Source organism: Urocitellus parryii, unplaced genomic scaffold (assembly GCF_045843805.1).
Source record: "Urocitellus parryii isolate mUroPar1 unplaced genomic scaffold, mUroPar1.hap1 Scaffold_101, whole genome shotgun sequence".
Taxonomy (NCBI): domain Eukaryota; kingdom Metazoa; phylum Chordata; class Mammalia; order Rodentia; family Sciuridae; genus Urocitellus; species Urocitellus parryii.
Window position 1 is genome coordinate 293,431 of NW_027551801.1, and position 13,137 is coordinate 306,567.

At 38.7% G+C, this 13,137-nt stretch overlaps 1 pseudogene; it reads right to left on the reverse strand.

Annotated features, from left to right (window-relative positions):
• Positions 1-1,047: 1,047 nt before the first annotated feature.
• On the reverse strand, positions 1,048-8,400 carry LOC144251533 (syntaxin-binding protein 3-like; annotated as a pseudogene).
• Between the last annotated feature and the right edge of the window lie 4,737 nt (positions 8,401-13,137).

Below are 13,137 nucleotides of genomic sequence, written 5' to 3' on the forward strand. Positions count from 1 at the left end.
CAGACAAGTGTTTCCCTCACCTCACTCTAGTTATAGACAGAAAATTCTAGTTGAAACATCAGCTTTGCCTCAAACAGCTCGTTTTTATTTATTTTTATGTGGTGCTGAGGATCAAACACAGGGCCTTGAATGTGCAAGGTGAGTGCTCTACCACTGATCCACAACCCCAGCCCAAACAGCTCTTCTTTGTTCTACCCAGAGCTTACTAGGGGCACACCATGTAATTGGAGTTTGCCTTTGATTTTTAGAGCATTTCTTGGGGGCCAGAACTTTGTAGTTCTTTCATACATCTGCAGTTCATGAACATAACACTCAAACAAAAAGGGGAAATAGAAGCATTGCAATCATGCACACAAACACATGACCTCCGATCACATGGCCCTTTCGGTACCCAGGAAACCACTGCACTGGATTTTTTTTTGTAACTATATATTTTATTTTTTCTTAGAATATTCATGATTATTTTTGGTTTTCTAGTTTAAACATACATCATTTCAAAATTACATAAAATTGTGTTTTTTAGAAGTATCTAGCAAGACAGTTCACTATGAAATCACTCAATGACTCAATTATTTTACAAATAAAACTGTGAATTTCAGTTGAAAGAAAAACTGCACTAATAGGAAATAATTCTATCATATATACACATTTACAGTTTTTACTTTTATATCTTCATTTAAAAATCATTTTCCCCCCAAAACTATACTTCAGCATAAGATAGATAAGTATTTAATAAATGATTAATATATATATACACAAGGGGCTGTGAAAATTCTTTAAGAAATTAAATTCTGTCCCAGAGGTTAAAACAAAAGTTTAGAAAGCATTTTAATATCTTATCACCTATAAAGCAGCAACAATATTTAAATTATTAAAGGTGACAAATCCAACAATACATAATCATAAACAGTCCTTTAAGAAATGTATTTGAAAGTCATTGTTCCATAAAATATTTACATTGTTTAAATTACATGATAGTAACATTTTCTTTTTTTATTTTTAATTGAACATGTTAATTAAAAAACCTCTAAACCACTTCCCCTGAAGCTACTCTTCTTTAGTAAAGGAGACTTTATCCTTGGGTTTATTCAGCATCTTTATATCATCCAACAGCTTTTTGGGTGTTAAAATATGTGTAGAACCAATAATAAATTCACAGCATTTATGTGCCTGAGAAACTTCATAAGCACATAAGCATATCAGAATATGTAATTCCTCCAATTACAAAAATAATCAGCTTTGATCCATTTTTTTCGGTCCAGTTCTAAATAATTGGTTCTAGGTTTCTAGTGAGCACTTACAGCTCCAGAGCCATTCCAAACTGCTGGACACTGAGAACAATACGGCCACTCCTTTGATCTAATCTATTATCAATGGCATCCTCCATAATATCTTTGATAAAAGGTGCCCATCGAGAAAGTTGAAAAGTTTCTTCTGCAGACCGATCCTTTCTTAATGGTTTGCCTTGTTGAGATTGGGAAACAATGGGAACACCAAGGTAACTCCAGTTACAAATCATGTCACTCTCATTTTCTATCTTTACATTCTGGATCAACCTGTCCAAATTTTCTTCCATAGTTCCATTAGTACTGAAGATATAAAGTAGGGTTGCTCTTATTTTATCACAATTATCATGATTTTTGTTGAGTAGAACTGGAAGAAGTACTCTCATAACATCTTTCACCTTCTGTCCTTCTGCATCAGTTCCAAGTGCCAGGTCCTGTTCAGTTTTACAGAGCTTTTCTATATTAAGCTTGAACTTATTCATGCAATCTTCTGCTAAATTAAGATGAAAAACTTGCTTAGTAATCTGTTTACGGAAATGGGGCATCTTTTTCATCAGCTGGGTAAGAGCACTAAGTGATGTCTTTCCTTCTGTTGCTTTCTTTGTTGATGAAATTTCCTTCATAAGCTTTGGAATTTCCTCTAGTACAACTGCAATATGCCGATGTCGAATTTTCACCCAGAGATCATCATCTTCTTCAAGGATTGCCTCCTTTTCTTTTCCATCTGTTTTGTATTTGTATGTATCATTCTCAATTGGTAGTAGATCATATGCCATTGCCTGAAAGGTCAGTTCATGCAGGACAGTGGACACAGGATCAAAGCCACAATCAATTATTAAGAGCTGGGAATGAGTTTTACCCTTTATTAGTCTCTTTTCATCAATCTTGTAGTAGTCTTCAAGTTTTTTTTTTTCAACCAGCTGTGCAAGTTTACTGGAATTATCTAGAGGCTTACTTTTATATCTTACTCCAGGATTTTCATCCAAAGTGGCACATACTGTAACTATCTGCTCAGCCATTGCTTCCATAATGGCATCTTTTCCATTGGCATTGCCAGGGTCTGGACTATAACAGTAATAGAATGTATCTGGTACATCAAGAGTATACACCTGAGATTCATGTGGAATGAAGGAAATATTTATTTCTTTACATCTTCTTATTGACTTGGGGGGACAAGATGTCTTAATTTTATTAAAGAGACTATCAGGGCAAAAGTCAGTGAAGTATAAATATGCTGCTTTGTATTTGTTCTCTGATTTACTTGAAAAATCTCGTAAGAAACAATCTACAGATTTTGATGTTGGTATGATAAAATAAAGAGCTTTCATTTGTCTGACAGGTTCACGATTCTTATAAATATTCTCCACAACAGTTATACTTTCTTCTAGAAGATCTGTCATTTTGCAACATGATGCCAAAAGCCTAGTGGTAAATTCATCTAAAAGCATTATCTTCCATTCACCTTCTTTCTTGCAGTCATCAAACACTGTTGCTTTTATCCCTTAAATTAAGAAGCTTTTGCATATCAAAGGAAGTGACAAGATCAAGTGACAACTCTGCCACACCATGCTCTTTAGCCCCCTCTTGGTCACCAGTGGTGCCATCTTCCCAATGCCCCACTGCACTGGATTTAGTTTTATTTTTCCCATCAGTCTTTTTACACCATCAGCTATATAGCCATATAACAAATATATAGTAATTTTTATGGTTTGAATGTGTTCCCTCCCATGTTATTGTGTTGGAGACTTGATCCTTAGTGTAGCAGTGCTAAGAAGTATGACCTTGCAGAGGGAATGACAATGCAGGCCTCATAGATGGATTAATGTGGTTACAACCAGTTTTTCATGAAAGTGAAGACGGTCCCTCTTCCTCTTTTATACCAGCCCTCTCATTGGGTGTTGCATTTCAGCAGGGGATGATGACAGAAAGAGGCCATTGTCAGATACGACCACTTGATCTTGGACCACCTAGCCTTCAGAACCATGAACCAAGTAAACTTCAATTTTCTACAAATTACCTAGTCTATGGCATTTTGGTATAGCAGCACAAAATGGATTAAAACAGTAATGTACAAATTTAAATATCCAGGCTGTAATATTTTAAATATTCCTCTATAGTTTAATCTTTCCTTTCATATCATATTTGCAAGGGCAATTCATGTTGATGACTCTCTAACGATCAGGAAATTTTTCTGTAAATATCCAACTAGTAGAGCTGGGTGCCATGGCACATACCTATAAACCTAGCAGCTTAGGAGGCTGAGGCACAAGGATTGAGAGTTCAACGCCAGCCTCAACACTTTATAAAAGCGCTAAGCAACTCAGTGAGACCCTGTATCAAAATAAATATGAAAAAGTGTTGGGGTGTGGCTCAGTGATTAATCACCCATGATTTCAATCCCTGGTACCAAAAAGAAGGAAGGAAGGAAGGAAGGAAGGTAGGAAGAAAGGAAGGAAATAAAAGAAAAGAAAAGAAAGGAAAGGAAAGGAAAGGAAAGAAAAGAAAAGAAAAGGAAAGGAAAGGAAAGGAAAGGAAAGGAAAGGAAAGAAAAGAAAAGAAAAGAAAAGAAAAGAAAAGAAAAGAAAAGAAAAGAAAAGAAAAGAAAAGAAAAGAAAAGAAAAGAAAGAGAGGACTAGTAAATCTTTAGTTTTTTGCAGGCCATATGGTTTCCAGTTGCAGCCACTCAGCCCAATCAGGCTAGCAGGAAGGTGCCCTTATTCTAGAAGTTAATAAATGGGCTCTAATAAATTTTATCTGCAAAAAAGCAGGAAATGAACTGGATTTAATGTGGGGGCCATAGCTTAGAATCTCTTCACACACTCTCCCTCTGGGGAACTCATTTTTAAAGTAAATATCTGTGTCCCACCCATCCTCCTATTAACAAACTCCCACCTGGGCATTACATCCCTTTGATCTGCACATGCTTCTGCTATGAACTCTCTGGCTTTTCGTAGACACATGGGTGGTATTCTCTAGCACATATCCATAGAATTGAGATTTCTGGCCATCAGCTATGAACATCTTCATCTTCCATAGACAATGCCAAATTGGTTAAGAGCAGTGAGACTGAGTGTGATTCCCCTTGGTAGTGCAGAGAGTTCATGCTGCTGTGCATCTTGGGCAACATTTGGCTACATCGGACTTTTTGGTTTTGCCAGTCTGAAATGTGACCTGGTACCTAGTTTTGTGATCATTTGCCTTTCCTGCTTGCTAGTTAAATTAACATCTTTTCATGACTTTATTGGCCATATGAGTTGGTGACCACATGAACTTTTGAAATAAGAGCCTCCTACACAACTCCAAGGTTATTCTTATTTATATTTTTGAACCATTTTTTTCCTATTGGAATGTTTGTTTTCAAATTGATATGAGGAAGTTATTTACATTTTGTGGTTTCTCTTTAACAGTTTTATGAGCTGCCCATTTTTACTCCAAGTACATATTGTGTCTTTATGTCTTGATCAATGGAATTTCTTAACTTTAGGGTACTCAGATTGTCATTTTCCCTTGTGATTTGTGCTTCTGTGACTCATTTAAGAAATTCTTCCTTTAGAGCAGATGAGGTTGGCATGAATCTCACTTTTAAATTAGTTTTACACAATTTCACAGAGCCTCAGTTTTCTCCTCTGTGAAATGGACATGACAGTGGCACATGCCTTACATATCATTCCCAGGGTGTGTGAAGCAAGAAGCAGAGCATGAGGCAGGTAGTCACTCTTCCCTTCAGCTGATTCCACACCTATGGAGCCCCGCAAAGGGACTTGTGAGATGGCATGTACATAGACACCTGGCTCTCTGACCCACTTGTGTTCTGCTGGAGCTCAGTCCTCAACTTTTCTGATTTTTCTAGCTTCTGTTTCAGCATTGTTAGCTCCCCCTGCAAAAACAGACACTTTAACAGAAACCATTCCAGGCCAGAAACTCACATCCCACTCTTGTTCAGAGGATTAAAATGGCAGTCAGAAATATGGCTTAGTGATCTCTTGCAAATAAACCAGAATGTTTTATATGTTTCAAAATTGCTAAAAGAGTAGATTTTAAATGTTTTCACCATACCCTCAAAAGTTGAGTATATGAGGTGATGAATTAGTCTCATTTCATCACTCTTAATATTTACATGAAAACACTACCTCATGCTCCATAAATAGGTGGAGTTATTATTTATCAATTAAAAATAAAATTTAGCATGTGCAAGTCCTGGGTTTAAACCACAGCACTTCAAAATAAATGATTAATTAATTGATTAATTAATTAATATATCTAAAACAGAATGGTTGGGGAATGGTGTGGTGACCAGCCAGCATGTCGTAATGATGCCTAAATGCTCAGTTCCAAAGGACTTATTTTTCACCATTTCGAAAAGTCCACATCTGGCCTGGGGTTTTGGATCAGTGGTACAGCACCCGCCTAGCACATGCAAAGCCCTGGGTTCAATCCTCAGCACCACATAAAAATAAACAAATTTTAAAAAGTCCACTTATCTTCTTATATCAGTCTGGCCAAAGCATCCCAGTCTAGGAGATGTGTGTCAATCCCCAGAAGGGGTCCGTTGTTCACCCTGAGATGGGACAGGCTGCTGTGGACATGTGCTCAGTGCTTCATTCTCCAAGGTAGAGCACTCTTCTGCCAGTTCCCCTGCCCTAACCTATGATGCCACCATTGGGAGAAGCTCACATGCTCACTGAAGGCTAGGGGAAATAAACTACATCCACACAGAGAGAGTCATGTCACTGTACAGAGGAAAATGAATAAGACTGATTTGAAACATGTATATATATATATATATATATATATATATATACACACACATAAATATTATATATATATATATATATATATATATATATATATATATATATATATATATATATAAACACACACATATACACACACATTTAGGTATATATTGGTACCAGGGATTGAACTCAGTGGCACCCAACCACTGAGACACATCCCCACCCTTATTTTGTATTTTATTCACAGATAGGATCTCATTGAGTTGCTTTGTGCCTCACTTTTGCTGAGGCTGGTTTGAACTTGAGATCCTCCTGCTTCATCCTCCTAGCCACTGGGATTACAGGCATGCACCACTGCTTGCAGTTTCAGAATATATATTTAAGTGAAAAATGTAAGGTGGTAAGGAGAATATATAGGTTTAGCATCCTTATCCAAAACAAAAGGGGCCAGAGTGCTCTGGATTTCAGAGATTTTCAGATTTGGGAATATTTGCTTTTATTTTACCTGTTGAGATTTTCAGAATGCTGATGCTCAACTGGCATAGTATTCACTTTTTACAAAAGAAAGGACAAAGTGTGTGTGTGTGTGTGTGTGTGTGTGTGTGTGCATGTGCTTGTGCATACCTAGATAGTGAAGTTGGAGGATGGCCTGTGTCAATGGAGGTACCCAGAAGGAGGCATTGAGGGCTGCTTGGAGGAGCATTTCCAGGTCAAAACTGCTCAGCATTAAGACACCAGGTTCTGGGTGCCAGATGGGGTACAGGGAGAAACATCCACCCTTCTGCTTCTACGTGGACTGACCTCTTTGGCTTGAAGCTGCTCATTCCCGATGGTGGCACTCAGCAGTGGCTGAAGGGAATCAAAGAGCTGTCACCATGGCCAGTCCTTGACTGCCAGGAATATGGTCAAGTTCTTCTGGATGCACTGGGCAGCTATGCAGTGAGTCTGCCAGGGATGGAGAGGACACGAGGAGGTCCCTCCCTACACAGCTGAGAGAAAGAAAGGAAAGGAAGCAGGGAGTGGCCCTGGGAAAGGAGAAAATGGCCCTAATCCAAATCTCTTTTCCAAATCATCCCAAGGCAACATATATTTGAAAGTGTTGTGGATCAATGGAGTTGTTCACAATATCTCAGTTATTTATGTTTTCTCCTTTTCCTGCCTTTGTCATGTGCATATAGTTGAGTTCACAAGTTCATATGAACTGGTGGTGCATGTAATGGGGAAACTGAATTCTGGTAGTAGCATTCATAATAACAATGTCAAGGTCACAGTAGGTAGATTTTTTTGAGCATTTGCCATGTGCTTCCTTCCTTACTAAATCCCTTACTCTGTGTCTCTCCTTTCCCAGTTAGTAAGAGAAAGAGGCAGGATTTGAACACAGGCCTTGTTTGTCCTGAAAATACAGCCATGCTGTTTTCTCTCCATTATGCAGGTGGCAGAGAGGAAATCCAGATTCCAGAGATCACTGAAGCTGTGACCCAGGATGACTCACATCTGTAGAATTAACTGGAGCTTGCATCCCAAAGACCTCTAGCTGGGACCTACCTATATCCTGTCTGTTCACCCTGGAGAATGATTTCCTCAGATAGGGGATAGGTTGAGATCATGAATAGGCTCAGTAAGGCATGGATGACATTGTGTATACCTAGATCAAGGCTGCCACTTCAAATATGCCTGAGAAATAATCAAAATATCCTTCAGAACATTACTTGCAAAGCATCATCACACTGCTTAAGTGGTCCTTGAGCCAGTAGCTTAAGCATTGTCCAGGGAGATGGATGGCACTTCCTGCTCATCCCACATCTGGAGGATCAGCGTTTGCAAGTCAACACTGAGCAGTACCTTCAGATTCTTGAACTCCTGGTGAGATAAGAAGCTCTTGCAAGTTGCCTGGGAGAGAATGATATTCTGAGATCCAGCTTCTTTCAATGCTTCTATAGCCTGGAGACCACATCTGCCTTGAAGGAAGACCTGGGAGAGAGAAAGGCTGCAGGTGACTCCTGGACTCCATCATGGTGACTGGGGTGAGAGGTGCTTGCAACTCAGACACCAGCTCATCTACTTCCTTCCCCAATATCTGTTGGTAGTATCCTTTATTAAGAGTCTGACGTATCAAACAATTTTTTTTCCAATAGCTCCTCTTTCCCTTCGTATAGTCCTGGGCACTATTCTCAGTGTTGTCCAGGCACCAGAAGCTTGGGAAGGCATAGAAGCTTGTTAGATGTGCATAATCTCTGATCCTACTAATCTGAATCTGCAACTTAACCCAGGGCGGATGGATTATGTATATCTTAGTTTGGGAACCACTTCCAGGACAGATGTGCATAATATCTGTGCACCAGGCTCACCCAGGCAATGTGGTAAGTACAGATTCCCATGCCTCACCAGGAAAGGGGAGGTGAGGGCCACTCTCCTAGCCCTGGGAAGGGTGAATCTGAGCTAGCTCCCCATATGACAGTGACTGGAATATCTAGTGGAAAATAGCTTGACACTCACCACCAGGCTGTGGCTCATAAATAATGGATGGTGGCCTTCATAACACTGTGTTCAAGGGATTCTTGGCTCCCCATAGAGTTGCCTCTAATAGGCTTCAGGGAACAGGACCAAGGAAACCCAGAAACCCAGGCTGCCTGTGACCCAAGTATGAAGGCCAAGAGTGCTGGAGGTTTTTGCTAAATGATTCTTCTGAGAGAACTTGATAATCTGGGGACATATCTACTCAAGACAGTATGGGTAGTCAGTGATTCTGGTTCCTCAGCTCCCCACAGGCAAAGGAAAGATGCTGTATACATGGGGTCTGGGTCAGAGGCAGCGGGGGACAAGTTCCTTTTCAGATGAACCTATGCTGTTTATTTCTAAGAACAGTCAAGTAGTTTTCTTGGTCAGATGTGTCTTGAAATCTTTCAAGTGTCCATTTCTCAGGAGGCTCTGGAAAGCTCTGTCTTCATTGGTGAATTTATCAGCTAATGCCTGACATTCATTCAGTAATATTTGGGGGACTTCACATGCATGATCCCCTGTACCATAGCTACTGTGATTCTGCAATGTCACAGAGGGAGAAACTAAAGCTCAGGGGCATTCACCCATGATCCTCCCCTAGTGAGGGGAAATGCCATGATTCTTTTCCTTCTGTGTTACTCCAGATAAGTCCACTGTTGTTACTGAATGTAACTGACACCTGCATGGCTTCTACATTCACAAGACTTTCCACCCATGACCCATTTTCGCCTTCCCAACAACCCTGGAAAGAATTTGTCATGTAATTGACTCAAATTCACACATCAGTGAGCAACAGAGTTTAGACTTGAACCTGGGACCTCAGTTGTCTCCCTCACACCAATTTCTCAGTGTTGACCTCAAGCTTCATTTCCTCACTAATTAGGATACAAATATCTGCAACTTGAGGTTCAACTGCAGTTTGATTACAGGTAGAACCAAGGATCTCAATCAATTCTCCATTATCTGAAACATATTTTCAGTAAAAGAGATCATTTTGCCAATCGTATTATAAGCCATCTCTCAACAGAAAGATGAAAATCAGCACATGCCACTGGCACTAACCCTGTGTTGCAACTGTTCACTTGTTTTTCAGATATAACACTTGCTATCAGCCAGGGCCACCAGGATAATTAGTATCATTGAAATAAAGACAATAATGGATCATTACCCATCAAATTGCCTTGGTAATGACTGTATTAATTTCACAAGCTATCAAGTCCCACAAGCTGCTATAAAAATATCAATGATGAAAATGAGGGCAACATCAATTTGCATATTACCCTAGGTGGCAGAGGACATCTGAATCATTATTGATTAAATTTTAAGTTTTTGTATAACTAATTCAAGCATTTTTTTTAAAAAAAGATAGTTTGAAACAACCATACACAGAATGGGAATAAGTAGTCACCTCCAAAGAATCTTATTTTATTATTTATTTTGTTTTTTCTGTCTTTTAAGAGCATATGGCCAACGAGTGGTCCAACCATTAATGGAATCACACCTTTTTCATAATATGTCATGACCTGGGGAACAAGACTGCGGAAGTTTGAAAGATCACAAAGAAAAATCTGAATTATTCACATTCACAAGCCCAGCTGGTTATTGGACCCTAGCAGAGCCCAACATCCTGACATCCCAATCATTAAGGAATCCATGTAGATAGCAGCTGTGCCAGCAGATTTTCCTCCAAAAATGCTGATAGCTAAGGTTTAAGAAAAATCTTGATATGACAATTGCCCTCATTTCTGGTTCTGCTGAGGAATAAGCTCCTCTCTGCTTTAGTCCTTGTATATATTAGAGGAGTTTCTTTAAACAGTAGAATGTTGCCCAATTTAATCCTTGCCTTGCCCCACTGACAATTGTGTTCTGTGATTAATGACAGCTAACTTGTTAAGTGACCACACACTGGTTCCCATACTTGGGATGCAGAAAGTTGTGGCCCCATTTTACAGGTGAGGTAACTGAAGGTCAGAAAGGTTTAGTCACTCACTCATGGTTCACAGTTAGGAAGTGGTAGATCCTGGGCATGGGCCAGGTCTGTTCTCTTTTCCACTGGGCTTTACAGACCTCCCAGCTATGAATAACCAGCCCACAAAGTATAAAACTTTGTACCTGCCCTAGGGGATCAATCTATTGTCTAGTCTGGCTTCCAAAATGATACTTTGACCTTGAATTGGTCTTGACAGCTTCTTAGGAAATACCAAGTAATAACATTTTATTATTGGGATACTTTGGTTTATAGACTTCTAGCTCCTGTCACTAGAAAAAAAAAAGGGTCTGAAGTATCAAACTTCTATTTCCTGCCTCACTATATGGTAGCTTCTGGGATTGTGGAAACTGATTTTTGTCTTCATGAAAGAGGTAAACAATTATTCCTTTTCTCTCCCCTGGCTAAACACCACTGGTCCAGAACATTAGGCAAAAACCCAATTGGTTTTTATTGCACCTAACAAGATAATTCTGGTGAATGCAAAGTTTGAGAATTTGGGTGAAAACTCTCAAAGATGGTATGAAGCAGTGACATTTTCTCATGGGTGCTGGAGGGGCCTGACCTCTGGATGGGCCCCTAGGTGGGAAGTGGTGACATAGGATTCTAGGTCAGCAGCAAGAGAAGTAGCCCAATTCAAAATGGGGAAATGAGAAGGGGGAACCAAGATGCAAATCCTGAGGGACTCTGGAGCAGAGTTCTTGAGGATGGCCCCAGGTGGTCTTGTTCACAGCAGTAGCCATGGGACGTGAGTCTCTACCAACCACCTTATATATTTCCTCTCTGTCATTCCTGAGGCAACTGTCGCTATACCTACTTCACAGATGAGACTGCTGGGGATTGACCCCCTGCCAGGGGCTATCAGGTGTCAGAAGTGGGATTCAATGCTCTCTGAACCACTGTATTTTGCCTCTATACAGAGCAGGAATTACAGAAATATTGATTGGACAGATGATGGATGATCTATGTTGGGATGGAGGAAACTGGTATTATAAAGTGGAAACTGATTGCATAGGAGGGATTTTCACTTGTTATCCTCTAGTACCTTTAAAATATTACACTAAATAAGTGTTATTTTTCAAAGTAAATATATGAAATAATAAAGATATCTCCCAAAATGAATAAAAGGCCACTTTTTAAAAATATTTATTCTAATTTTGACAATGCAATTCAATTTATATTACACAAATAGAACACAATTTTTCATGTCTCTGGTTGTACACAAAGTAGAGTCATAACATTTGCGTTTTCATACCTGTACTTAGGGTATTTGAAGTCCATCTCATTCCACCATCTTTCCTATCACCATGCCCCCTTCCTTCCTCCTTCTCCTGTTTGCCCTATCTAAAGTTCATCTATTCCTCCCATGTCCCCCCATCCCCATTATGAATCTGTATCCTTATATCAGAGAAAACATTCCACATTTATTTTTGGATTTTCTCCAACTCTATCCATTTACCTGAAAATGCCATGATTTTATTCTCTTTTAATGCTAAGTAATATTTCATTGAGTATGTATACCACATTTTCTTTATCCATTCATATACTGAAGGGTATCTAGGTTGGTTCTTCAATCTGGTTATTGTGTATTGGGCTGCTATAAACATTGATGTGGCTGAGTTACTATAGTGTGCTGATTTTAACTCCTTTCAGTATAGACGGAGGAGTGGGATAGCTGGGTCAAATGGTGAATCCATTCCCAGTTCTCTAAGAATAACCTGTTACTTTCTCCATTGGCTACACCAATTTTCAGTCCCACCAGAAATGTATGAGTCTGCATAAAAGGCCAGTTTTGATGGATCTACAATCAGCATTGTTCCTATTTTCATTTTTTTTTTCAAAAATACATTATTCTAAACCCAGCATGATGCTTTGACTGCTATTCAATTCAAGTACCTTAGAAAGAATTGAGGCAGAAGTGGCAGAAAATTGTTTACAGCAAAATTATATAAAACAGTTAATATTATATTACATTTCATTTTTTAAAATTAAAAATTATAATTTTAATTTTTAATTAACAGATAAAAATTGTATCTATTTTTATTGAACAGCATGTTCTGATATAAGCATTCATTGTGTAATGATGAAATCAAGTTAATTAATATGCCCATTGCTTTGTATACTTATTTTCTTGTGTCAAAAACATTTAAACCTACTCTTTAAGCAATATTCTAGTGTACAATACATCATTATTTATTATGGTCACCATGTGTACAAGAGATCTCTGATATTTCTTCTTCATGTCTAACTGAAATCTTATCTCTTTTGAAAAACATCTCCCTGATCCAACACCTTCAACTCATACCTCAGGTAACCACTATTCTACTCTTTATTTCTATGGATTCAATTACTTTAGTTTCCAACCTATAAGTGAGATAATGCAGTATTTAATTATTCATGATCAGTTTCTTTCACTTGCACAATATCCTTTGAGTTCATTCATGTTATCACAAATGACAGGATTTCTTTGTTTTTTAAGGCTGCATAGTATACCATGGCACATGTACTCCGTTTTGTTTACCTATCTGTCCATTGATGGACAGTTATGTGATTTTATGTCTTGGCTACTATGAGTAGTGCTGCAATAAACACAGTAATGCAGGTGTCTTTCTGACATACTGATTACTTT